Source organism: Bactrocera neohumeralis, unplaced genomic scaffold (assembly GCF_024586455.1).
Source record: "Bactrocera neohumeralis isolate Rockhampton unplaced genomic scaffold, APGP_CSIRO_Bneo_wtdbg2-racon-allhic-juicebox.fasta_v2 cluster11, whole genome shotgun sequence".
NCBI classification, from domain to species: domain Eukaryota; kingdom Metazoa; phylum Arthropoda; class Insecta; order Diptera; family Tephritidae; genus Bactrocera; species Bactrocera neohumeralis.
Genome location: NW_026089624.1, coordinates 9176336 through 9203873, shown reverse-complemented (window position 1 = coordinate 9203873; position 27538 = coordinate 9176336). Strand labels below are relative to the sequence as shown.

Below are 27538 nucleotides of genomic sequence, written 5' to 3'. Positions count from 1 at the left end.
CGATGCTACGGCTGCCACTATGCCGGTCTCTTTCGACCAATTCAGCGATTTTATCGCAATTTTCGACGACAGGCCTTCCGGAGCGTGGCGCATCTTCGACCACCTCTACACCAGAACGAAAACGGGGTATCGGGGAACGAAAACGGGTATCGGGTCCGTAAACTGCACAAATTTTATTGGCGGCATGCGATGCATTTTTGCCTTTATCGTAGTAGTACTGTAAAATATGCCGTATTTTCTCTTTATTTTGCTCCATATTTGCGACGTTATAACTCACGAACGACTTAAAAGAAACGACAATCAATCAAACACGTGTTAGCGCGTGAAATGAGACTTTTTTGACAACCTAATATGTACATAACTATATGTATGTAGGAATTTCTGCACATAAAAGTACCATGAAAAAATTAGTAAAACTTTATTCCCAACTTTAAAATTCTTAATTTATTCTTTAAAATCTATGTCATCCCTCTCAAAGTAATCCCCATTGACCCCAATACACTTGTATCAACGTTTTTTCCAATCTACCCCCTATTACTTTTCTCAGGCTCAAATGAACTTTCAATGTAGTTTTCACTGCTCCTTCCGACGCTGACTGTTAATCGCCGATTTTTAAGCACCAATTCCTTTATTATATTGACTTGTTGATCATCAGTTGACGTTGATGACCGTGCTGGAAGCAGTTCGTTGTCAACGCGTTCAAAACCATCTTAGAATAAATTGTACTAATCAAAAACCCTTGCTGGCGACAAACAGTTATTACCGAAGGCTTTTTGCAACATTCTGAACGTTTCGGCACCAGAAATTTGATTCCACACACAAAATTTTATGGAACTTCTTTGTTGAACAATTTCACTCATCGTAAAAATCTCCAAATGCAATTTATGTACTTCAGAAAGACAAGCGTATACTATCAGTAATGATTGCTTTGATGTGACATTTGGCACAGATGTCAATAATAGTAAAATATTTCGCGCGAAATTTAAGTTAAGAATCTTACTATTTTTTGCTCACAGTAGCATAGTATGTAATAGGGGTCCGCCGAAATACATAAGTGTTAAAATATGTATGTTTCAGATATGAAAAACCCCAACATCAGATATCTTAGTGGATGATGATCAACATATTTTCATTGTTGATACGAGTATGAAGCTTGAATGACCCAATTATTTGTATAAATTGGTTAAAAAGTGTTTTAAACTTCGTTGTTGTCTGATATCGTTCTGCTTTCCAATCTCTATATAGAATATTGAAAAGTATATACTATATACCCAGTAGGACGGCAGGACGAGGAGGTCAAAGAAGAGCTCTAAGAAGATAGCCACCAAATCTTACCAATACAAACTTAAGGAAACGTACAACAAATTGTATCGTGCTAAGCCGGAGCTTTGAAGTCGTACAAAAATTGGTAAATTTACGCATCCATGCGCAATTATGCATTGAATTGGAAAAGAAATAGGGAACAACAATTGATTCAACTTCGAGCGCATACTCCAGCATTCTGCCAACACTAGAAACTTTGTTATGAGTCGGCAATAACTTTTGAAGCGTTTGTTGCTATGTGTGTGTTTGTATGTTGATAAAGGCATAATAAGGGTTTGGCTGGCAGACAGCCGACAAAAATGGTATCAAAAGCAAATAATGTGTAGAGTGGGAGGACTAGAACAAGTGTACAAATTAAACTATATTAATTTTTTTAAATTGAGGTTACTTGTTCTAATTCAAAATGCGGACTATTTTCAACATTAAAGAACTTTTTTCAACCCCATAATTTAAATTAACAATCTCTTAATTTCTACGTACCAAAACAACATAAACCTTTTCAGCAGTTCCTAAAATTATATATGTACATATAATTATAAATTCTTCTTCTTCTTTACTGGCGAAAACACCGCTTTCTCGAACCGTTAGTTCTGCTTTCTCCAAATGGGTCTGGTAGTTAACGAGGACAAGACGAAATATCTCCAGTCATCAAATAAGCAGTCGTCGCACTCGCAAGTTGTCCCTCACGTACGTGTTGACAGTCATACTTTTTCGTATATAATTCCGCCTATCTTGGAACCAGCATCAATACCAGCAGCAATGTCACCCTCGAATCCAACGCAGAATAACTCTTGCCAACAGGTGCTACTTCGGAATGGGCAGGCAATTAAGAGTAAAGTCCTTTCTCTACGAACACAAACCAATTTCTATAAGTCCCTCATTATTCCCGTCCAGTCATATGGTGCAGAGGCAAGGATGTGAGTCAAAGATACGAATTTTCGAGAGAAAGGTTCTGCGAAAGATTTATGGTCCTTGCGCATTGGCAACGGCGAGTATTGCAAGCGATGGAACGATGACCTGTATGAGATATGACGACATGGACATAGGTCAGCGAATTAAAAGACTCCAGCCCTGAAAGTATTCAACGCAGTACCCGCCGGAGGAAGAGTAAGACCTGCACTCTTTTGGAAGGACCAGGGCCCTATTCCACAAAACAACTTATCAACTTTTCACTTTGTACCTTGCAAATTTTTCGTCAATTTGCAAAGCTTTCTGTTCCACAGAACTATGAAATTTAATAAGTGATAAGTTGAAATTGATAAGTGTACTTTGCAAAGTCTTTGCAATTTTTATGTTCTCTTTGTAATTTCTGTTCCACGTACGTTCTCTTGTGCAAAGTGCAAAGCTTATATTGAAAAGTCTAATTCGCAAAGACTTTGCATATAATTATGCTGTTCCGTTCCACAAAAACTGTAAACTCTATTTTTGCAAAACAAAATTTGATAAGTTTGTCAAAAACTTGCAAGGTAAATGATCGCTTTGCAAACTCATATTATCATAACTAGTCAAGCTTTCAAAATGTTAAGACGTGAGTTTTTGTTCGACAATAGTGAAGACGCGGTTAAGGCTAGAAATTATAGAGACCGAATTAATTTTTCGTGGATGGATTTTCTTTTAAATAATGATGGACAAAAATTAGGGCACAATACACAGCGCAGTCATGCTTTGACGGCTGAAAATCAACTGCTACTGTGCCTGCATTGTCTCGGAAATGGTTGCCAGTACCATGGAGTTGCAGCTTTGCATGGTGTTGCAAAATCCACAGTTTGCAGAACCACCCATAGAGTTGTCGTCATTACAACAGACACTTTATTTCAAAAAACAGTGCGATGGCCCGATGATGTCAGTGGTATTGCTGAAAAGTTTTTTCTGATGGGTGGATTCCCTTCTGTGTGTGGTTGCGTTGACGGCACAATCATTAAAATTGATGGGCCTCCATTACACGAGGAAGGATATGTTGACCGGCATGGAAATCACTCATTGAATGTGATGATGATATGTGGGCCAGACTACACATTTTACAGTGTAAATGCAAGTTGTCCGGGCAGCGTTCACGACTCAAGGGTGCTACGGAATTGGGCTGTAAGTCAAAGATTTGACAATTGATGGAGACCATTTCCGGATGCTGTTGTTTTGGGTGATAGTGGTTATGGATTGAAAAGCTGGTTGATACCACCATTACGCCGAAATCCCAATAATCCTGCCGAAGAAGTTTTCAATCGTTGCCACAAAAACACGCCGCATAATTGAAAATAGTTTTGGCATTATTAAAGAAAGATTCCCGTGTCTAAATTATTTGCGACTGAGGCCTGAGTTTGCAGGAAAGACAGTCATAGTTTGTGCCATCTTACACAATATTGCCTGTAGCATCGGAAGGAGTAGTGAAAATATGCAACCCACTGAAGACACTGACAATGAAAGCGAGGAATTAGATGAAAATGCTGAAGAAGAAGATGATGCCCTTAATAATATAGATCAAGAGAGTGGAATGGAAAGGGTTACTTCCCTGCTACAATACTTTACCTAATGCCAACTATTATAGTATTGTTTTAAAATAAAAGTGGTGTTTTGGCCATGACCTTTTTCCACTGCAAAAGCGTTGTATCTTTTTGGGGCATTTTTAGGATTTGAGGTTAAGGTCTCAGAGAATAAATAATAAAGGAAGTATTTTTGTATTTATTTACATCATTTTATTAATTTCAGAGCTTTTTTGTTTTTATCACAAATTATTTCAAAACAAAATGTTTAGAAATCAAATACACACTAATGAAAAATTGGCCTTTGGTAATCAAACCTCCTCAAATAACAGACGCGATACATTTTCTGTTTCTGCCGTTGCAATTCCCAGTGTGATAGCAGAGAGTGGAAGTAGGAGCTCCCTCTCCAGTTTTAGGCATTGAAGTTTCCGGTAGTAAAACTCAACCTCAAGGAGCTCCAACCGGCATTTTTTCTCTTTATCCAAAGTTTCACTTGGAAACTTGGTAGAGCGCTTCCTTTTTCTTGGGTTTAGAGGTGGATTGGCAATTGTTTCTTCTGAAATAGATATATTATTATTATTATTAGCAATGCACAATATAAGAACCCCAACAACAACAAATGATGCAAATATAATTATTTGCTATGTGTAGGCAATAAATTGTTGTACTTACCATTGTCCGGCTCTTCCAGAGCCCAAACAAACTGCCCCTTGCATAGATCCATGTTTTTTGTGCTGACGCCAGTTGTAGGGATTGGGCTTTTTTTAACACATCCTTCCATGCTTTGTTAAACTTCACAAAGAAATGTATACTTAAATAGGCTTGAAATTTACAATTATTTATTTAAAAAATACTTACTCTGTTGTTTTGAAAACTAGCAAATAAAATGCTTTTTTTTATTACATTTAAAACAGCAAGTTTTTTTCAATTTGTATTTTGCGGCTCATTTTAACAACTCATATAAAGCAATGCAAAGTGAAAAGTGATGAGACAGAAATGCAAAGTTGATAAAACGCTTTGTGGAACACTTTGCACACTCACTTTGCAAGAGAGTGCAAAGACTTTGCCAATAAAGCGCAAAGACTTTGCACTGAGCGGAGAGAGCGTAAAGCCTTTGCCAAAATATGCTCAATGCAAAGTGAGATTCGCAAAGAATATTGTGGAACAGAAACGCTTTTCACTTTGCAGTACAATATCAATTGATAAGTGCAAAGTGAAAAGTTGATAAGTTGTTTTGTGGAATAGGGCCCAGGTGGAGAAGGACCTGGCTTTGCTTAGAATATCTAATTGGCGCCACGGAGCGAAAAGAAAAAACGACTGGCGCGCTGTTGTTAACTCGGCTATAATCGCGTAAGCGGTGTCTACGCCAGTGAAGAAGAAGAAGTCCCTCTTAGCGTATATACAGACGAGCAGGCAGGCACACATCACTAAATCAACTCAGCTCTACTATATGACTATATGATTGGGCCATTCACGCTTTCGAAGAATAACCAATATTGAGTTCATATGCAACATTTCTAATATGAACTTTTCCAAAGCATCTAAATCAGTCTTTCCCAAAGAGGGCGATAACGCCCCCTTGTGGGCGCTGCAGGTGTCAAGGGGGGCAGTAAGAGACCCAGAAAGAAAATGGGGACGTTGTGTAGAGGCCTGGGGGGGTGATTTGTAATTTTATTTAGCTAGGAGGCCTCTTAGACAACGACTGCATGAGCTCTCGACTATCAACAACAACTGGTGAACATCAACTAATATGAATTAAAAGATTGCTCAAACTCGGTTCTATATTTCTCTCCGCGTAGTTCATATATCTGTCCTATTTTATTGAACATAAAAAAACTTAAAATCATGTCAATCGGTCGCTCCGTTCATAATGAAAGTAGGCACAAAGAAACAAATAAAAAGGAAAAAGACACACTTTCGCTTATTAATAGTTATTAGTACTCGTAGATATCTATCATGTTTTAACATGCTACCTGCGCTGAGTGTACAAAACTTTGAATCGATTTTCCCAAATATGTCATTTCATCGGTGACCAGCCTACAAGAAAAACTACTGCATCGATCGTTTTGAAATTTTGTACAAATATTCTACATATATATAGCTCTCGAATGACGTCGAGTTTTTCCAAATTTTAATTTCGTCTAAAATCGTCATTTTGGCTTGAAAATGGTACCAAAAATTGAAAAATTGAAAAATTAAAAAGAAACTCGACGTCAGTTGAAAGATAAACTATTAAACTAAAGAAAGCATTTTGATTTTTTGGTTTCGGATGATCCAGTGATGCTGTAGGCTGGTCACCGCACTTTTTTTCGAGGTGCTTGCAGAGATCGACTATAAATCCGATATTCCTCGCTATTTTTCGATAAAACTTTTTTAAGTATCCTTCAAATGTTGTACTTTCATATAATAATAAGTAAAATAAATCTACAACAATAATTTTTTCCAAAAAAAAATCACGAAAAAAGGTCTTTTTTCGACGAAACAAACCTTACCCCCCCTTAAGCATTCCTATATAAACAATGTAATATTTATTTTATTTTCATTTGTGGTTTTGCGCGCAATAGATGAGCAGTACTTACGCCTCCTTTACACTACTCGCGAAGTTGAACGTATTTCTCAAAGTAAAACAATGTCGGAAGTAAAAAAGAAGAGACGGCAATACTGTGCGGAATATATTAAATTCGGATTCATTGAAAATCCCACAAACCCATCGTCGCCTTTGTGTCTTCTATGTCTAAAAACATTTTCGGATGAAGCCTTCAAGACTGCAAAATCATTTGAAAAAATAGCATCCAGATAAGAAAGACAAGAATGTAGCATATTTTTAAGACCTAGAGAAGAAACATAATAACCTAGAGAAGCCAAGTGTAGCAAAACTATTTTCGGCGGCTGCTAAGCAAGATGACGACGGACTTCGAGCTTCGTACAATATCTCTTTGTTAATTGCTCAAAAAGGCAAACCACATAACATCGGAGAAGAGTTAATATTGCGAGCAATAAATTAAGTAATAACTACTGTGCTTCATAAACCGGCCGCAGATATTATCCGAAAAATTCCTTTGAGTAATAATTCTTTTAAAAGACGAATTGATGAAATGGCTGAAAACATTGAAGAATCATTGTGCGATCTCCTGAGGTCAAGTCAATTTTCAATTCAGCTGGATGAGTCCACTTTACCAACTAATGAAGCATTGTTGTTGTCTTATGTGAGTTTTATTAAAGATGAGAAAATATGTGAAGAACTATTATTTGCTAGAAATTTAGAGACCGATACAAAAGGCGAAACCATATTCAATATATTGGAAAAATTTTGCGATGAGAAAGAGATTCCTTTGAAAAATATTATTTCGGTTGCTACGAATGGCGCTCCGGCTATGACAGGGTGCCATAGAGGCAACATTTAGTTGCTAGAGACTTTAGTGAAAAACTTTTTCAATCACTGCAATATGTCATCAAAGCAGTCAATAAAATCCGCAACGGCTCTTTGAATTATAGATTATTTCATCAGCTTTGTGTTACTAATGACGAGGATTTCAACCGTTTGTTGTTTCATACTGAAGTTCATTGGCTATCAAGAGGCAATAGTCTGACTCGATTTTACAACCTGTTCGACTCTGTTATAGAGTTCTTGGAAACTAAAGATACAGAATTGCAAGACAAGCTCATAACATCAAAGAATGATATAGCTTACATGACAAACCTGTATAAATTGTTCAACGACATGAATCTCCAACTGCAAGGCGATAACCTAAATTTAATTAAAACAAAAAACGTCGTTGGTGCTTTTGCAGCCAAACTGCTTCTACACAAAAAGAATCTGGGCAGACGTGAGTTTCACAATTTTCCGAATTTATCAGTATCATGCAGTAACGACGAATTGTTTGCTTACTGCCAACATTTGGAAAACCTCCACATTTACTTTACCGAACGATACCAGGACATTTTGAGCTTGGAAATACCAGACTTGGTGTTGGATCCGTTTTCAAATGTCAACACAGCAATGTCACCTCAGCTGGAAGAAGAACTTATAGAATTGACAACAAACGAGGAAATAAAAATCAAGTTCAAAAATGGTTACCAAGAATTTTGGCTACAAAAACCGATCCCGTAATTGTACCCTGGATTGTGGTCAATCGTTCAACGATTCTTGATAGCAATCCCATCGTCATACGAGTATTTGAGTGAACGTGGATTTAGTGCTGTGACAACACTGCTTACTAAAAAGAGAAATCGTTTGCTTGTTACCGAACGTGGCGACTTGCGACTGTTTTTGAGTAAATTGGCACCTGATATTAACAAACTTATTAAACAGCATCAGATTCATCCTTCACATTAGTTTTTATATAAGGATCGATTATTTTAGTTTTATTTTTAATAAAAGATTATCTGTTTTAATACTATAAAGTTGTGTTTCAATAATCATTCTTATTGGCAGGTGGAGCCCGTAAGAGTTAACTTGAGACCTAAGCGCCGTTGTATGTTACCTACTGCGCTCAGGTTTCAAGTTGCTGGTTATAGTAAAAGTTTCGTTTAGAATTATCCGTTAATATACATATAAAGGTCACAATAATTAATTAATTTAATTTGAAGATATAGTGGCTTTTAAATAGGTGAAAAATGGGGGCGCTAAAAAAATATTTATTCTCAAAGTGAGCAGTAGACAAAATAAGTTTGGGAACCACTGATTTAAATATGCATACATATTACATCCCAGCCATTTAGATCGGTATGAAGCATCTGTATGCGTGTATGGCGATGCTTTCATGCTTTACAGATCCACTTTCACATTTAAAAATTGCGAATCTTAGACGCGTGCTCAAACAATACTGAGTCCAGCCATCACAAAATTGTCTGAAAAGATTTTTTCGCACAAAATCCCTACCCCACTTATGCAACTCGAACTACAGATTTCCATATCCATCAATTACAAAATAATTTATTTCTTCTTAGGCTTTATAATTTGTTAGATAGATAAATACGTAAGATTGAACTTCAACTCACAAATAAGTGAAATATTCAATTCAGCTAGATTTTTGATTACAAAAATAACAAAAAATATGTAGTTTTACCGGCTGAACTCGGTCTTCCTTACATTCTTTTTTAACTGTGTGAAATCCAACTTGGATCTGGCATACCTAAAATATATACCAGCATTTTATTTTGTGGAAATAAAAGCCAGGCCACAATTAATTTTATATTCACAGTTGACTGCATTGCTTCAGGCATCAGCAGGCGGGCAAAGTCAACTACAAATGAAAGTTTTGCACACGCGGCATTGTTGGATTCTTAATCCGTCAGCAACAGGGTACCACCTTATCGCGCGGCATTTCTCACCCTTATACATTTCTGTAACATGTTTACTATTTCGCTAGATTAATCCAATGTTGAACATACATATAATCCTGATACAGTATACTCATAGTATTGCACAAGTCGCGCGGAGTGCTTTATTTATGTAGAAATCCGAAACTGTCATTCACAGGATATTTTGAGAGAACGTAGTTGGTTTATGCATGTGTATGAGAAATAAAAAATGTCCTTAACACGATTTCTTATTCCTCCCAACAATGCCTGCGTAGCCCTTTGATTGTTTTTCAGGATTATCATTATTACATTTCAATGATTTTGAATTAATAAAAACATTTGTTATATGTATGATTAAGTCTATCCTATCTTACATGTGTGTACAAATGTTTCTGCCCTTCTTCAAGTTTTTTACGTGGTTCTTGTGTGCTGACGCTATTGCCATTGTGAATACTAATAACGTTTCGCAATTTTATCATAAACCGCCCTACCTTCTACGACACAAGCCAAAGGACTAAAATCATTTAAGAGCACAAACTATAGAAGGCATTCAAAACCAATACCAATGTTATATATTAAAGTATGTTTTCTTCATCTTTTTTTTTTTACTGTCGTAGTTATAGCCGAGATAACAACAGCGTGTCAGTTGTTTCTTCTTTTCGCTATTTGACGCCAATTCGATTTACCAAGTGCAGACAGATCCTTCTCCACCTGATCTCTCCAACGGAATAGAGGTCTTCCTCTTCCTCTGCTTCCACCGGCGAGTTCTGCATCGAAGTCCTTCAAAGGGGAGGGAGGGCTCTCTCCCATCCGGACAACATGATCTAGCCAGCGCATCCGTTGTCTCTTAAATCGCTGAACTACATATGTCAATACCACCGTATATCTCGTATAGCTCATCGTTTCATCGACTACGGTATTCGCCGTTTCCAATGCGCAAAGAACCATAAATCTTCCGCAAAATCTTGTAATCGAATCTTAAGACCAACTCATCAGATGATGTCATGGTAGAGTTTGGTCTTTGTTCGTCGAGACAGGACTTTACTTTTCAATTGTCTCAGTCGAAAGTAGCACCTGTTGGCAAGAGTGATTCTGCGTTGGATTTCAAGGCTAATATAGTTGTTGGTGTTGATACTGGTTCCACGATAGACAAATTATCTACGACTTCAAAGTTAAGATTATCAACAGGAATTTGTGAGCCAAGTCGCCAATGCGATGACTGTTTGTTTGATGGCAGGAGATATTTCGTCTTGTCCTCGTACTGAGCCAGACAAATACGTTTCGCTTTTTTGCAATCTGGAGAAAGCAGAGCCAACGGCGACGTTATTGAGGCCAATGATATACTTACATATAATGGCGTACGCCGGCAGCTGTACACTCTTAAAGAAGATTGTAAAGTCTGTATTTAGCTTTGCAGCTCGTTTTATTTTCTTCAGCAATAGATTGACAGGAAGTCTCCTTGTCTGAAACCTAGCTTGGCATGGAACGGATCGGAGATCATGATGCAGCTTTTGGTATAGTACCTTTTCGTGCTGTCGAAGGCGACTTTAAAATCGGCAAAGAAGTGCTATGCGTCGATCTACCTTTCACCAGTCTTTTCCAAGATTTGGCGTACGGTTTGATTGATTTGATTGATAGTACATTTTCCAGGTCCAAAATCACTATGCTAAGGATAATGCCTTATATGCGATATTAAAAAGGCTTTTCCCAAGGTAGTTGGCGCAGATTGGTGGGTCCCCCTTTTCATGGATTGGGCAAAGTACACTTAGGTTTAAATTTTCGGGCATGCTTTCAACCGGCCATATCTTACAAAGAAGTTGATGCATGCTCCTTATCAGTTCTTCACCGCGTATTTGAATACCTCGGCCGGTAATCCATCCATTGGTTCCAGCCATTCATCGATTGGGGAATCTGGTTTGACATCTTCAAATGCTACACTATCACAAACATTCAGTAGGCTAGAGAATTGTTCTCTCCATAATGTCAGTATGCTCCGAACGTCAGATACTAGGATCACCTCCTATGGTCCTACATGGGGATGCTCCGGTCTTTAATCCTTCTGTTAGTTACCGCATCTTTCCGTATAATTTTCGAGTAGTACCCCTGCCGGCAAACTTCTCAAACTGTTCATACTCACGTATTTCGGTCTCTTCTTTTGTTGTCTATCTCGCTTCCCTCTTCAACTCTTGGTATCTTTCCCACCATTCTCGTATTGCGGTCGATCGCAACACAACGAGGTAGGATTTTTACTTTATATTCCCTGCAACACGACAGTCCTCAACGTACCAACGGTTATAGCGACCTTTCCAAAAACCAATGGTTTCGCTTGCAGCTGTACGTAAGAAGCTTGAAATATCGTCCCACAGTTTCTTTATACCGAGTTGCTAATGAGTGCTCTCAGAGGGCAGGAGTGCAAGTCGAGTAGAAAACCGTTTCGCTTTCGGTTATGATTGTAGCTTCCCGACGTTGTACCTTTTCTGTGTTACGGGCTGCAACAAGATAGTAGTGCGAGCTGATGTTAGGTCCTCAGAGCACACGCACTTCAAGGACACTGGAGACATGTCTCCAATGTATCACATTATGATCGATCTGGTTTGAATTTTTCGATCCGAAGACAAGCAAGTAGCGTGATGAATTTTCTTGCACTGCAATCTAGTAGTACTACTGACAACCGCATTTCGAACCTTTGCGAAGTCAATCAGCCTCAACCCATTTCGAGAGGTTTCGCCATGGGGACTGAATTTTCCAAGTGTTGCACCAAGGATGCCTTTTCTACCTGGCGTTAAAATCGCCAAGCACAATTATGACAACGTGGCGCGGCCGGTCGTCATAACCGCGCTTCTGCCGATCATAAAATATCAAGGAATCTGTAGAACACGCCATAAAACACGTCGATTAAAATCAAGTATTTCATTTGATTTTGTTAATGAGATTTTTTAAAAGGATGATCAATTTTAGCTGTGGTATAAGGATTCTATATTCGAGTCCGTCATGTACATTTTTTCTGAATTAAGCATTAAAATATTACATTATATATACATACATATTTGCAAACACACGCTGACATGTTTTGAAAATCCAGATGGATTAGTCTTCGTGCGTTTTCAGCTGAGCAACACGAATATACATATTTTTCATTTCTATCGTCAGACACACTCACAATTAACACATCACCACTGCACCAGGCGTAGCACTGCGCATAGCTGAAAGTCACTGATGAAGAACCCCGTATATTTGCGCTTTTTAACAGGGACTAGGCTTTTTATGGTCGAATGCATCTAGCTTTGCATGTTTGTGAATATCTACGAATGAGTGAATATAATTAACAAACTTTTTTTTTTAAATCAGTGAAGCAGAACAATAGCGGGAGGGCGTACTGTCGTGGTTAAACGTTCTAGTATTGTTGTGGTTAGTCCATGCACAAACATGTGTATATTTATATGTGTACATATTTCATATCAGACGAGCTCTCCCTTAGCTATAAGCACTAATGTATATAATGTATATTCTGATTGAAGGCACATCTTCGGGCACATCATATTATATATGTAAGTCTTTTATAATTTCGTCCATTTCACTTAAATAATTCACAATATGACGATATATACATATGTACATTGTGAAGTTTGCTATCCTGAACGGCATATTTGCAAAGCAGAAACGAAGGATATGCCTGAATAGCATCTGAAATGTATGTCTGAGGCTGAGTACATATGGTCGTTTAAACATAGGTGCCTCATATTCGGTTGCAGATTAGGTAGGTGTGCATGCGTAAATATAGTGGCTTAGGCGGAATTTGGATTATGTTAACCTCAAAAAACAAAACACTTATAAGAAGTATTGTGTCTACTCTATCCGTAAGCGCAGGCATTGCTACCGTTTCCTCATCTGATAACGCATGTATGTGTGCATTAAACCTTTAAGTAAAGAAACAATGTAGCATTGATCTTCGCTGCCACGTGTCGGTACTGTTTGTTCCTTATCCTAATTATTTTTTTCAAAGCATTTACTTTTCCCTTGCAAAATATTGTGTTTCATATGAGCCGTTTTGTATAAGCCGTTTTGTATAAGCATTCTCCTATTTTCAGAATTCGTATAACCATCAAAATTGGAGCGGTCACAGTACTCAACATACAAAATGTGTACTCGATATTTTCTGTTAGAAATTGTTCTTTACCCAGACAGCACAACAAAATACCGATGTAAAAGATGAATCTAATATAATCTGTACGAGGCGATTTTCCATGAAGTCTAAAGGAATCTTCGATCATCACAATAACAATATGAACTTATACTCATATTGTAATCTAACTTAAGCTATTTCTTCTTGTTATTTATTAAAATTTTTCGTTGTTAATTATTATATGCGTATTTTGAGTGTGCGTAGCCAGGAGCGATCTCAAGATACATAGTATGTATGGTATCTATAGACGTACAATAAACTCAGAATACGTATACAACTGGTTATTGTATTGTAGGTATTTTTCGTAAACCTAACCATTTAAAGGGTACTAATGGTTAAAGTTTGATTATTTAAACGATTTGTTTTTGCGTAACTGCACGAATAAAAATATTATAAATCGGAAAACATTTAGGGTAGTAAGACATTTACGGCTTTACAAAAATGGCCACTTATTTTTAATATTTTTTATTAGTTTTTCAATTTATTTTTTATATTTTTTTCGTTGATTTTAGACGACAATATCTCAGTAACGCTAAACTTAATCGGCAATATGTAGAGCAGAAAATTTCCTACAAAATAAGAACAAATTTACCCTAAAAGAGTCGAATTTCAGCCGTTAATGTCTTTGAACCGATTAAGTTTACGAAAAAAGTAGGAGACCGTTTTCATATTAAATTTATAAAACAAAATATTTGCTTAAATAGTTGGGAACGAGATACAAATATCACATAATAAGAAAAAAAAAAAACGTTTAGGCGGAGGATCTTCCCGTTACACGTAAGAACTTAGAGCTTCTTAGAGCTCAACCAATTTTCAAGTGAAAAAACATTAGATTTTTTTTACCCACCCTAATGTATGTATATATTTTATAGGGTCTTCGACCCTTGACCCTTTGTGAATGGAAACTAAGAACTCATTCCTTATTTAAACAAATAGTCATAAATATATAGTTATTCTCCGCAGTTATTTAAGGTTCCTAATTTAGTGCCAAGATCCAGAGTTTAAGGAACCGGCACGTCCCTGGGTCGTATCCAGCCTACTAGTCTACAGGAATGAGGACAGGATAAATTAAAAGATTTTTATGTTGTCCAAATCGTATGTCACCTTCTCTCCATAATAATTGGTTGGTTAAGAGTATCATTTCTTATCTTCTTGCTTGTAATAGTTCCAATATATTAATATTCGACGTACTATATTACAATTTGAAAGTTATGCTTTTGAGTTATCGTGGATAATGTCCCAAGTACGAATAGAGAACTCATTCAAATGGCGATAAATACTATTATGGCAATGACACAAATTAGCAATAAAAACAAGTAAGGAAGGGATAAGTTCGGGTGTCACCGGAAATTTTATACTCTCGCATGATAAAGTGATAATCGAGATTTCATTATACGTCATTTACATATTTTTCAAATACCGTATTTGTGTAAAGTTTTATTCCGCTATCATCATTGGTTCCTAATGTATATATTATACAGAGAAGGCATCAGATGGAATTCAAAATAGCGTTATATTGGAAGAAAGCGTGGTTGTGAACCGATTTCACCCATATTTCGTACATGTCATCAGGGTGTTAAGAAAATATCATATACCGAAATTCATTGAATTCGGTAGAGTAGTTCCTGAGATATGGTTCTTGGTCCATAAGTGGGCGAGGCCACACCCATTTTCAATTTAAAAAAAAAACCTGGGTGCAGCTTCCTTCTGTTACTTCTTCCGTAAAATTTAGTGTTTCTGACGTTTTTTGTTAGTCGGTTAACGCACTTTTAGTGATTTTCAACATAACCTTTGTATGGGAGGTGGGCGTGGTTATTATCCGATTTCTTCCATTTTTAAACTGTATATGGAAATGCCTGAAGAAAACGATTTTATAGAGTTTGGTTGACATAGTTATAGTAGTTTCCGAGATATGTACAAAAAACTTAGTAGGGGGTGGGGCCACGCCCACTTTTCCAAAAAAAAATTACGTCCAAGTATGCCACTCTCTAATGCGATCCTTTGTGTCAAATTTCACTTTAATATCTTTATTTATGGCTTAGTTATGACACTTTATAGGTTTTCGGTTTCCGCCATTTTGTGGGCGTGGCAGTGGGCCGATTTTGCCCATCTTCGAACTTAGCCTTCTCTTGAAGCCAAGGAATACGTGTACCAAGTTTCACCATGATATCTCAATTTTACTCAAGTTACAGCTTGCACGGACGGACGGACGGACAGACAGACATCCGGATTTCAACTCTGCTCGTCACCCTGATCACTTTGGTATATATAACCCTATATGTGACTCTTTTAGTTTTAGGACTTACAAACAACCGTTATGTGAACAAAACTATAATACTCTCCTTAGCAACTTTGTTGCGAGAGTATAACAACAATGAAAACGCAATATCATACAATAAATTAATCCATCAAAGTTAGTTCTCTTGTAAATGACAGCGAAATAGCAAACGAAATGGTAATGCGCACAATGGGAATAAGCATTGATCCATTTCAACAGCTGCCTGCTTATCAATGAACTTACAGGGCGTAATGCAGCACGTGTAACAATTTTTCCACATGGCCTGCGCCGAATGAGCACCCAATGCGTTGCACAAACTAATTGGGTGGCAAGCAAACACTGAAATGGACAAACTACTTTACAAGCTAAAACACATAATTAAACGTAAACATTAAGTAAGTTCTAACCCCCTAAACATATAAGCGATAATAAATAATATAAGATATATACATATGTAGGTACTTTTGGGTATAAAACGTGCGAGAAAAAGTTAAGATCGTGCAGGAGAAGAGATTGCTGACGGAAGAAAATTTTTAGAAACGTTTGTCATAGATGTATATACTACAATGATATTAATCGGTTATGCAATTTACTTATTTAGATACCCGTAAAATTCGCATAAATGCTACGACCCTAGTGCAAATACTGATTTTTTTATACTTCCGCAACATGTTTCACGAAATACATATATAGTAATACCTAAAATAACTCCATTAATTTGTCAAAACTGACAATAGAGACCCTCATAAATCGAAAAAGTGCTTAGAGTCATCCACTAATGTCAGTTCGGCTATGTCTCCTGGGTCGCCGAAAGTTTGCCTGCTTAGATGTTTCAACCTCTGTCTTGAAAAGGCTGTACAATGGAGGAGAAAGTATATGGTTGTTTTCACCTCCTTTCATCTTCTTCCATATCCATTTCTTCTTTATTGCGGAGACACCGCTTACGCGGTTATAACCGAAAATACAGCATCACACTAGTCGTTCTTCCTTTTCACTGTTTGACGCCAATTGGAGATTCCAAGTGTAGCCAGGTCCTTCCCCATCTGGTCTTTACAACGATGTGGAGATCTTACTCTTCCTCTGCTTTCCCCGGCGAGTGAATACTTTCAGAGCTGGAGTGTTTTCATTCATACGGACGACATGACCTAGCCAGCGTAACCGCTGTCTCTTAACTCATTGAACTACTGAATGCGATACTCGCCGTTGCCAATGCGCAAAGGACCCTAATCTTATCTTGGACTCATGTCCTTGCCTCTGCACCATATAGCGGAACGGGAATAATGAGTGACTTTTAGAGGTTGGTTTTGTCCGTCGAGAGAGGACTTTACTTCTCAATTGCCTACTTATTTCGAAAAATCACCTGTTAGCAAGAGCTATTCTGCGTTGGATTTCGAGCTCACATTGTTGTTGGTGTTAATACTGGTTCTAATATTGGCGAAATTATCTACAACTTCGAAGTTATGACTGTGAATAGTGACGAGGGAGCCTAGTCGCGAATGTGACGACTGCTTGTTTGATATTTCGTCTTGTCTTCCAGAGCCACTTGTTTTGCTTCCTTATCCAGTTTGGAAAAGTAGAACTAGCGACGCGGATGTTGAGGCCAATGTTATCAATATCATCGGCATACGCCAGCTGCTGTACATTTTTATGAAATATTGTACCTCCAGGATTAGATTGAAGAAATCGCACGATAGGGATTCACCTTTTCTGATACCTCGTTTGGTTTCGAACGGCTCGGAGAGGTCCTTCCCCATCCTGACGGAGCTTTTGGTATTGCTCAAAGTCAGTTTCTTTCTTCAACATAGTTTTGATAATTTGGACTGGATTTTTAGACTTCCAGCATGAACACCAATCGAACAATGTCTAAGAACTTCTACGATTGCGGCAAGATGTACTTTGCTAAGAGCAAGTAGTTCAGGAGGTCTATTACATTCTGCTCAAGTTTCGAAAGATCTCGCAGTCGTACAGGAACTAGTCATCAACCAATGCCTGCTAAGGACATGCAAGGTCCACAGGTTCAGCTTTTATGGAATTATTTTGATACGTTAAATTTAAATATTTTTCGACAAACAATCATATCAGTCGAAGCTAACGGTTTTTTGTATCACCTAAACCTACTCGAGTTAGATATAAAATTACATATAAAAAAATGTTCAGAATGAAGAGACGAGTTAAAATCCAGGTGACAGTCGAGAAATCTAGAAATAAATTTGTTAGAAGCATACAATTTTACACCCGAGATGATACGAAAGGCTTTATAGGCGCTGCTGTCAAAATTTTGCGATGGTCGTGGGACCGCCCACAGTTAGGTGAAAACCCATATCTCGTGACCAGCTGTACCGATTTCAACCAAATTCAACAGGTATTATTATACCGACATCCCTATGTTACAGTATGAAAATGAGACAAATCGGACTACAACCTTACCGACTTCCCTCATAAAACCTATTTTAAACACGAATAGTGCTATCCTATTATCAAAAACTCTCCAAATCGAACCGAAACTATTCCAGGCCCTAGGCATTGGATTTTTAGAATTTTTTATCGGTCAATACGTGAGTTATCTTATTGAAGAAGAGTGTTTCTCTTATAATAATGTATATTTGTGCTTAAAATTGATATAATTGGTTGAAAACTTAACCTACCCTACATATATGTACATAACTAATATCAAAATTTTCAAGCATCCGGTTGACTTTACTCCATATATGTTAGTGATGGTACCTCAATGAAACTCAAAGAGTATAATTTCTTTCTTAGTAATATATAGTAAATCCATATATATACATATATATATAAAATTGGGTCAATACTACCCCATCTCCTACATACCTTATATAAGATTTTCAGACTTCCGGTTGGCGTTATACCGTATATATCGGCCAATATGTAAGATATCTTAGAAAAATTAACTGATTGTTTAAAATGGATATATGTACTAAGTTAAATGCCGAAAATATCTGAAACTATTTATACGACCTATAATGATTTGCGTTATTCTAACAAATCGTATTTATAAAATTGCTTGAAAATATGTTCTCGAGTATACCTGAACAAAATTAAAGTATAAAGCAACAAGCTCATATGATGTTCCCACTAAAAATTTTAAGGGATTAGATTACATTTAATCTCTTCAGTAATCTAGCCGTTCTCACTGCCGTTGGACAGATGATAAAACTGATATTTTTACCATTCAATAATTCACATCGTTTAATATTTATTAAAAGAAACCATTGTGTTAGTTTTTGCTATAAAAGCCGTATGCTTTTAAATATTTTCCATATAATGGAAATAATAGACGTATTTTTTTATTTGAGAAGTCGATATTAAGGTGAATTCAGATTCATTGCGTTTAATTTATTTCTTTGTTTACATTTTTTTCTCTTTGTAGTGTCTAAATCAGCTGTGATAATTTAATGGATTTCCAATGTTGACAAGTAGATGGTGCTAATTTAGAGTCGCACAAAGAGTTTTCGCGTAGATTAAATTCAAAACACTACGGAGACGAGATTAAGAAGTGTCATTTTTGTATGGCGAAATCTAGCTAAATTTATAAGATTAATGGGATAAACTACTCAACAGCCGAAATCGTGTGATTAAGTGTCGCTCCAAACGTGGTATTAGACTTAATATCCTCTACATAGCGATTTCCGCTTCCCAGCTTATTCTAAACCGGTTAGACTGATCAAAATATGTGGTATTAATGCAATCAATTGAACAGAGCTTCTTAAAAATTATAATACAAAATTATTTTGAGAGTTTAACACTGAATTAGAATTTTGGCTTGGGCCTTGGTCTAAGCATCATATTCCTAACATGATGAATTCCGAACCTTTAATTGACGTTTTTGACATCAACTCAATATAACATATTAAATTTATATTCGTAAATTAAACCTTAATTAAGCTTAATGCAAAGAAGTATTTTTAACATTACTTCATATACTGTGAAAATGGGTGAAATCACTTAATAATAACGCCCACTCTGCGTATAACAGTTATGTTGAACATTACTAAATGTGGGATAACTCAACGAATCAATGAGCCACAAGCATTAAATTTCACAACAAGGATAAAAAATAAGGGCTTTATGAGAACTAGCGTAAAAATTTGACAATGAGTGTGGCTCCACCTACATATATGAAATCCTATATCTCAAATACTATTTGACCAATTTCAACCAACTGTGCTATGTGAGAAATGATCCATATCGGTTGACAATCACACCCAACCCGAATTCCATCTTCAAGTCTTTCACTTTACTGTATACAAATCAAATATCAATGAAGTTTTTAGAGTAAAACTTTACGCAAATAGTGTCCTCAGGGTATTTAATCTTACGCCCAAAAATTGTGTAAATGTGGTTATAAATATGTGTATAAAATCGGGTCAACACTTCTCTTAACCCCCATATACTTGCATATAACATAAATATTTTTGGACTTAATATGCAAGAAACCTAAAAAAAATTCCGAAAAAATGAAGGTGTTTCTTAGGCTTTGATCCTTGTAAGTTAAAAGAATATAAAATGTTGGGGGAATACCCTTTAAATTACATATGAACGTGTCTTTGTTTTAACACCGGTCGATACGATTTTTGGGTCTAACTTCTGCACGTTAAATTTCAGTTTCTACAGTACTACGAGACTTGTGTTTTTGTTGAAATTTGCTTTTGTGGACATTAATTTCATACTTTTTTATGTTCGTATGCGCTAAAAATCAACATTATACAGTTTTTTAATGTCTACAATCAGAATTTGAGCATGAAAACAGAACAAAAAAAATTTTGTTTGCCGGTGTTATTTACGAGTATAACGATGTTTGAATAATTTATGTTATGATTTTGTTTTTGATTAGTACAAACTTTCAGTACAACGACACTCATTTAGATGGTATATTTTTCATACTTATGTACATACATATATAAAATTGCAATTTGCGAAAATTTTGTATTCGCCACATTGACCAACGTGTTTACACACATGTATGCATTCATTCGAGCTAATTAAAATTGTAACACCTCTCACGACTTACGCTATATACTGTCACACATTTTGTTTATGTATAAACACCGACATAAACTGGCGGAAAGCTCAACGTAACGTCAAAGGGTCACATTGATCACTTTTGCGCGCGCGTTAATCGCTATTCCTTTAACCTTTTCAAATTGCACTTGCATGACTGACCGTCGCATGCCGTCAAAACGTTGGCGCCGAAGTCAACGATGCTAAAAATGCATACATCGAACAGTATAATATGCAAACATTTGTTGTTTGGCTATATATTTATATATCATTATGTATGTATATTGTATATATGTATATGTATGCACATACAAGTCGATATATTCACATTAAACCTGTTTAATCTCTTCATAAGACTTTTTTTAATTGTTATTATTTTAAAAGCTTTATATTTTTATAACGGGCGGACATAAGTTCATAAGTCTAAATTAGTGCTACATTTGCTACGGATTGCGCACGTTGCCCATTTGATGATACGGTGTTAAGAAATAAACGGATGAGTCTGTAAAATCAAACTAATATAGCTGAGGCAGTAGTATCAGCAGTTGATCGGTTGCACGTGGAGATTTTTTGACCGATTGTGGTTACTCCTTTCCTCCTAAATATTATCGTCATCGATCATCAATACATAGAAAGGTATATCGTTAAATTTTATGTAATTCTGGATAATGTTTGTTTCTTAGGACTAGAGAACTTTTTGACTCATACTAAGTTGTTGGTTCGTTTTCTATATAAATAATTTATTTCAAATTTGTTTTTTATTATCAATGTAAGGAGAATAATAGTGATTAGAGCTGCAGTTGTCACGTTGCCTACATTAATGTTTCCTTTTAGATAGTGGCGTAGCTAAGTAACCAAGGGCCCTGGGCAAATTAAAAAATGGGGTCCCACTGTTATGTAAACTGAAAAGGTTTTATCAAATAAAAATATGAAATATACAAATATTTTAAAATGCTAAGCTACTTAGGATGCATAATTGATGTTGTTCATTTCACTGTGCATGAATTTGCAAAGCAACACGAACTCGAAGTTTTGCATTTTTGTTTTAATACACTCTGTTTCACTACGCTCATCTTTATTAGGACTCTTTAGAACTATTTCTGTTAATGCTTTGATAATATCAAAATAACGAAGTTTTATTGCAGATATCGTATCGACCTTACTGGACCATCTAGTCGGATTTAGTTTTTTTAGAGTGGTGTCCGATTCGCCAGTAAATTTAAATTTATAGATTCCAACGTTTGATGCTGTTTCCGAAAAAATTATACAAATCTTGCAACATTGCAAACAAAATCTGTATTTCCACATAACTGCTAATAGCATCATTTATCACCAAATTTATATTATGAGTGGAACAATGTACGTACTCTACGTTAGGCTGGATATCCTTAATATGTTTTGTACACCATTATACACACCACTCATCACACTGGCTCCATAATAGCCTTGTCATTTTTTAAATCATAAAAGCCTAAAAACACTTCTTTTACTTCTATATCAATTGGCTGTCCATTTTAACATCTGGTCATTACTGCATTCTTCACAACAATGCTTATCTGATCTAGTTTCGATATATCCAATGTCTATCCACTATGATGGCAAAAAAACCGTGTCGTCTAATTTGTTTAAAAGAATGGGTTTCGAGTTTGGTTTCGTTCTCTTTAATCATTTCATTTTGAATTGTTGCACTCAGATATCTTGTAGATCTTAAAACATAAAAAAACACCACTTCTAAAAAGTCCTGATATTAAACAGTTAATAATTATAATAAAAATTAAGCGATAGAACAACTTGGAAATAATTATAGTTACCTTTGGGCACATCCAAAATTTGCCGCAAAATGTGATCATACTGGGCGACAAGCTCTACAAAGGACAGGAAATTTCCATGGTATCCTTCCTGACTTAAGTATTCTTGATTTCCTTCTTTCCAAATTTCATTTTCAAGTTCCTTGTCGATAGTATTAGTATCGTTTTTTTCCAAAATTCATACACAGCACATGCTTCCGAATGGCCACCCGAACAATTGTGTTGTTTAATTATTTCTGATAAATGGTTCCAATCTCGAATTTCCGTACACCAAATATTATTCCTTTGTAAAGTAAATAACCAGAAGGGTTGACAATAGGCAGCGTCAAGTATTTCCGAATAACACAGCCAAAAATTTAGAATACGAAACGTAGTGCGATTTTGAAAAACACTTTTGGTTCTGGTTGATAGAAAAGGTTCTGAAGGCTGTAACAAGAATTTGACATTTTTCGTTATCACATAATATTTTGTTCGCGAAGTTTGCAAAGTCATAAGAAAATTTGTTGTACACATTTACGAAAAATCTAGAGAAATGTGGTTCCTCCAAACCCCCTGCACCATAAGATGTCATGCAAACATCATCCACGTCTCTAACTGCAATAATGGTCGAATCTTCTTCAGTAGGCTTCTCAACCAACACTGCAGTTACCACATAATTTTAGTCACTATCAATAGAAATATTTTGGCCAATGTACTTGAAGAAGGCTGACTAAAAAACTTGTCAATTTTGGACAATTTTTGTTTACTATTTTCTCTTTCTTGGCGTTGTTGCAGTTTAAATGTACCAGTGGGCTTCTTCTTTTTATCCATAATTTTAGTTTTCTAACTTATTTAAACAATACAATACAGATACAGATTGAGCTCGAGTACTCATTGTTCACTGACAACGTTAAAAGTAAAATAGAAGGAATAAGAAAAAAGTGTCGTTGGGGAATCCCGGAAAAAAATTATCCCCGTTCTTCTTCTCCTTCTTCTTTACTGGCAGACACCGCTTAAGCGATTATAGCCGAGTTAACAACAGCGCGCCAGTCGTTTCTTCTTCTCGCTACGTGGCGCCAATTGGATATTTCAAGCGAAGCCAGGTCCTTCTCCACTTGGTCCTTCCAACGGAGTGGAGGTCTTCCTCTTCCTCTTCAGAGCTGGAGTGTTTCGTCCATCCGGGCAACATGTCCTAGCCAGCGTAGCCGCTGTCTTTAATTCACTGAACTATGTCAATGACGTTCTATATCTCATACAGCTCATCGTTCCATCGAATGCGATATTCGCCGTGGCCAACGCGCAAAGGATCATAAATCTTTCGCAGAACTTTTCTCTCGAAAACTCGCAACGTCGACTCATCAGTTGTTGTCATCGTCCAAGCCTCTGCACCATATAGCAGACGGGAATTATGAGCGACTTATAGAGTTTGGTTTTTGTTCGCCGAGAGAGAACTTTACTTTTCAATTTCCCACTTAGTCCGACTATTTATTTGATGACAGGAGATATTTCGTCTTGTCCTCGTTTGTTGCTTTGATTCCTTGTCTAGTCTGGAGAAAGCAGAACTAACGGCGCGGGTGCTGAGGCCGATGATATCAATATCATCGGTATACGCCAGCAGTTGTACACTCTTATAAAAGATTGTACCTGCTCGATTAAGTTCTGCAGCTCGAATTATTTTCTCCAAAAGTAGGTTGAAGAAGTCACACGAAAGGGAGTCGCCTTATCTGAAACCTCGTTGGTATCGAACGGCTCGGAGATCTTGACCGGGATACCATTCAGACATCGCGGTATAAAGGGCTCCTTCGTGCTGTCGAAAGCAGCTTTGAAATCAACGAAGAGGTGGTGTGTGTCGATTTTTTCCTTTCACGGGTCTTTTCAAAATTTGGCGCATGGTGAATATCTGGTCGGTTGTTGATTTGCCAGGTCTAAATCCACGGATAAGGTCCAATCAATTTGTAGGCGTGTGCTTTAATCTTTCACACAATACGCTCGATAGAACCTTATATGCGATGTTGAGGAGGCTAATCCACGGTAGTTGGCGCAGATTAGGGGGTCTCCTTTTTTATGGATTGGGCATAGCACACTTAAATTCCAATCGTTGGGCATGCTTTCGTCCGACCATATTTTGCAAAGAAGCTGATGCATGCTCCTTATCAGTTCTTCGCCGCCGTGTTTGAATAGCTCGGCCGACAGTCCGTCGGCCACTGCCGCTTTGTTGTTCTTCAGCCGGGCAATTGCCCTATTCAAACTTGTTCATGGTCGGGTATGGAACGTCTGCTCCATCGTCATTGGTTGGGGAATCGGGTTCGTCTTCTCCCGACGTTGTGCGTTCACTGCCATTCAACAGGCTGGTGGTGTTCTCTCCATAATTTACGTATGCTCTTGGTATCGGTGACTAGATCACGTTTGGGAGCTCTACAAGAGCTCCGGTCTTGAAACCTTCTGTAAGCCATCGCATTTTTTCTTAGAATTTTCTAGCATTAGGCAGTATGTTTTTATTCCGCTGCGACACGGCATTCCTCATCGTACCAGCTGTTATTTTGCATTCTCCGAAAACCAATGGTCCTTTTGTTTGTTGACAGTGGTCCGACTCGATGTCAGGGCCTCGGAGCGAGCGCACGCACATGATCGATCTGGTTGGTGGCTTTTCGATCCGGAGACAGCCGAGTAGCTTGATGATTTTTCTTATGCTGGAATCTAGTACTACACATAACCATATTTTGGACACCGGCAAGTCGATCAGACTCAACCCATTTGAAGATGTTTCATCATGAGGCTGAATTTACCGACCTAGTGCCAAAGATATCTTTCTTTGCTCAAGCGCTCATAGAAGACATACTTGGTAACATCCTCCTTCTCTTCTGTCGGTGCATTGGCGCAAATCAGAGATATGTTGAAGAACTTCGCTTGTATGCGGAATGTGACAATACTCGGCGACTGGGTCTCTCTCTCACCACGAATCCCACACCAAATTTGCGCTCTTTTATGGCCACTGCTTAGTAAATGTCACAAGGACCTACTCGCCTTAGTGCTTGTCCTTGTAACAAGGACTGGTTGAGCAGTGGCACCTTCCCAAGGGACCGGACATTTCAGGTGTATGTCCTTAAATCATACACGTTAACACGTTTGCAGGGGGTCGTCATAAGAAGGAGTCTCTCAATGGAAGCTTCTTTCTTCCTTTCATTGGTAGTGGCGGGTTCCAAACTCAACTTACAACCTTGTGGAGGGATGTTTCGCCTTCTCACCAAGCTCGCTTTCAAATGGATGTTTTTTGGCTACCTAGAGAATACTTGGTCTGAGACAGTCTGAGCCATATGTAAAAGAATCGTTTATGGTCACTCTCAAGTCAATGGCACAATATAGCACAATTTAAATTTCATTTGATTATTTCTCTTTCAGTACAAAAATCTAAAAGTAAATATTGCAACGGGCTAAAATTTTAGGTCCCTGAGCCCCATATACCTAATATAAAGATTTTCGAACACCCTACTATCTTTTTTATTGTATATATCGTTCAATACTTGAATTATCTCATTACAGAATGTAATTTACTCATAACAGTGCATATTTAAGTCTAAAATAGATGCATACAAATGCTTCGATCCCGATCAATTGGTTGACGTTTTACACCTTAAGATTTCCCTGGCTTTCATTCTTGTTACAAGAGCAGTGAAGCGCTTTACCTAGCCCGCAGGCGGCCGACTTTATTGCTCTCTCACAGATTCGCTCACACATATTAGTCAAGCGCTCTCTATACATTGTGGAAAATTAATGTGCATTTGAAAATCACTTGATCAACGACTGTTGACTGCTACGCATGTAATTTGTATGTGCGCGCTGATTAACAATTTTACTATCTGAACGACAACTTTTATCCGAAATTAAAGAACGAAATGTGGAAATTTTCAATGTTTGGATCTACTTATTGTTAATGCTGAAGTTTCGTTTCCACTTTGAAATTAATAAAATCAAATACTATGAAATAAAATTAGCGATCGGCACCTTGAAGACTTACTTCGTATAAAGTCTTGCGGCTCCGAACTAGATTTAGATAAGTTGTTCAAAAACCATGAAAATATTGATTTTTAGTTCTTTGATACAGCCGTTTAGGTGAAAACTTCAACATAAATTCAATATTTAAAATTTTTTGAATTTTAATTTCTTTTTGACACGTGAATTGTCTTTATTTTTGATAAAAAAATTAATATGAATTTCATTAATTTTCACAATTTTGTAAATATTGTCGAATCACTTTTAAATTTTTTTTTATATTAATTAATACTAAAGTTTTGTATTTTTTTTTTGGGTTTAGCGGCACGCCTTTTCATACTCCAACACAAGCACACAGTTTGGTAGTGTGCGTTTGGGCATCACTGTACAAGAGTATAAAATGATCAGTTGCACCCGAACTCAGCCCTTCCTGATTTGTTTTAACTGAACTTGTTGCAAATATGAAGGGGTACCTTCAATTGGTTTTGTAGAAGAATGCTTCATGCATGTCATATATTTCATGGGTTACTTCGTTTACTTTTAAATTTTTGCCTGAATTTGTTTATTTAAATTAAACAAGTTGAATTAAAGCTACTTATTGTTCTAGTGATACACTAATATGAACTATGTTTATGTCCCTACAATTTGTTAAACCCTTGAAAATTTCAAAATCTTTTTAAGTCTATGAATAGAATTTATTTATTTAGAATTTCATTGTTGTTAAAAAGGCTGACAGAAGACCTGAAGGAAACGTTGGAGATCCAATAAAATTTGAATATAACCGATCAGCGAACTAATCCCTCAGTTTTAGATATCGATCTTTTTTTACACGTTGTTTTCTATTCGATTTAAAACTCTTTTGTGGGAAAACCACATAGCAGATAGCTGGCGTGTACAAACTTAATTATTAAAATCATGTCTTTGTACGAAAAAAAAAAAAATCAAGATAATTTCTCGAAATTTGACTCGAATTGTTATTTAAAACCAACGGAACAATCTTTTAAAAATTGTTTCAGATCGGATCACTATATGTATAGCTGAAAACGAACTAACATATTGGATTATATTTACTCGTATATATCGGTCAAAATGCGGAGTCATTATTTGAAAAAAAGGTAAATACTCGTGAAGAGTAAAATAACAGGCCCTTTAAAAAATTTTTAAAATTTCTGTT

The 27538-nt window shown here is 36.7% G+C and overlaps 1 protein-coding gene across 4 annotated transcripts in view; it reads right to left on the bottom strand.

Annotated features, from left to right (window-relative positions):
- Nucleotides 1-27538, bottom strand: part of LOC126765696 (uncharacterized) — a 624074-nt gene that overhangs the window by 45884 nt on the left and 550652 nt on the right. The window contains exon 1 of one of the 4 annotated variants that reach the window (XR_007668534.1): nucleotides 20598-20850. The exons of 2 other annotated variants lie outside the window; for them this stretch is intronic. The gene's annotated coding sequence lies outside the window, so the exon portion shown is untranslated. Of the gene's footprint in view, nucleotides 1-12147; nucleotides 12216-20597; nucleotides 20851-27538 lie in introns of those variants that run through there. One more of the 4 variants, XR_007668533.1, reaches the window with a different exon arrangement.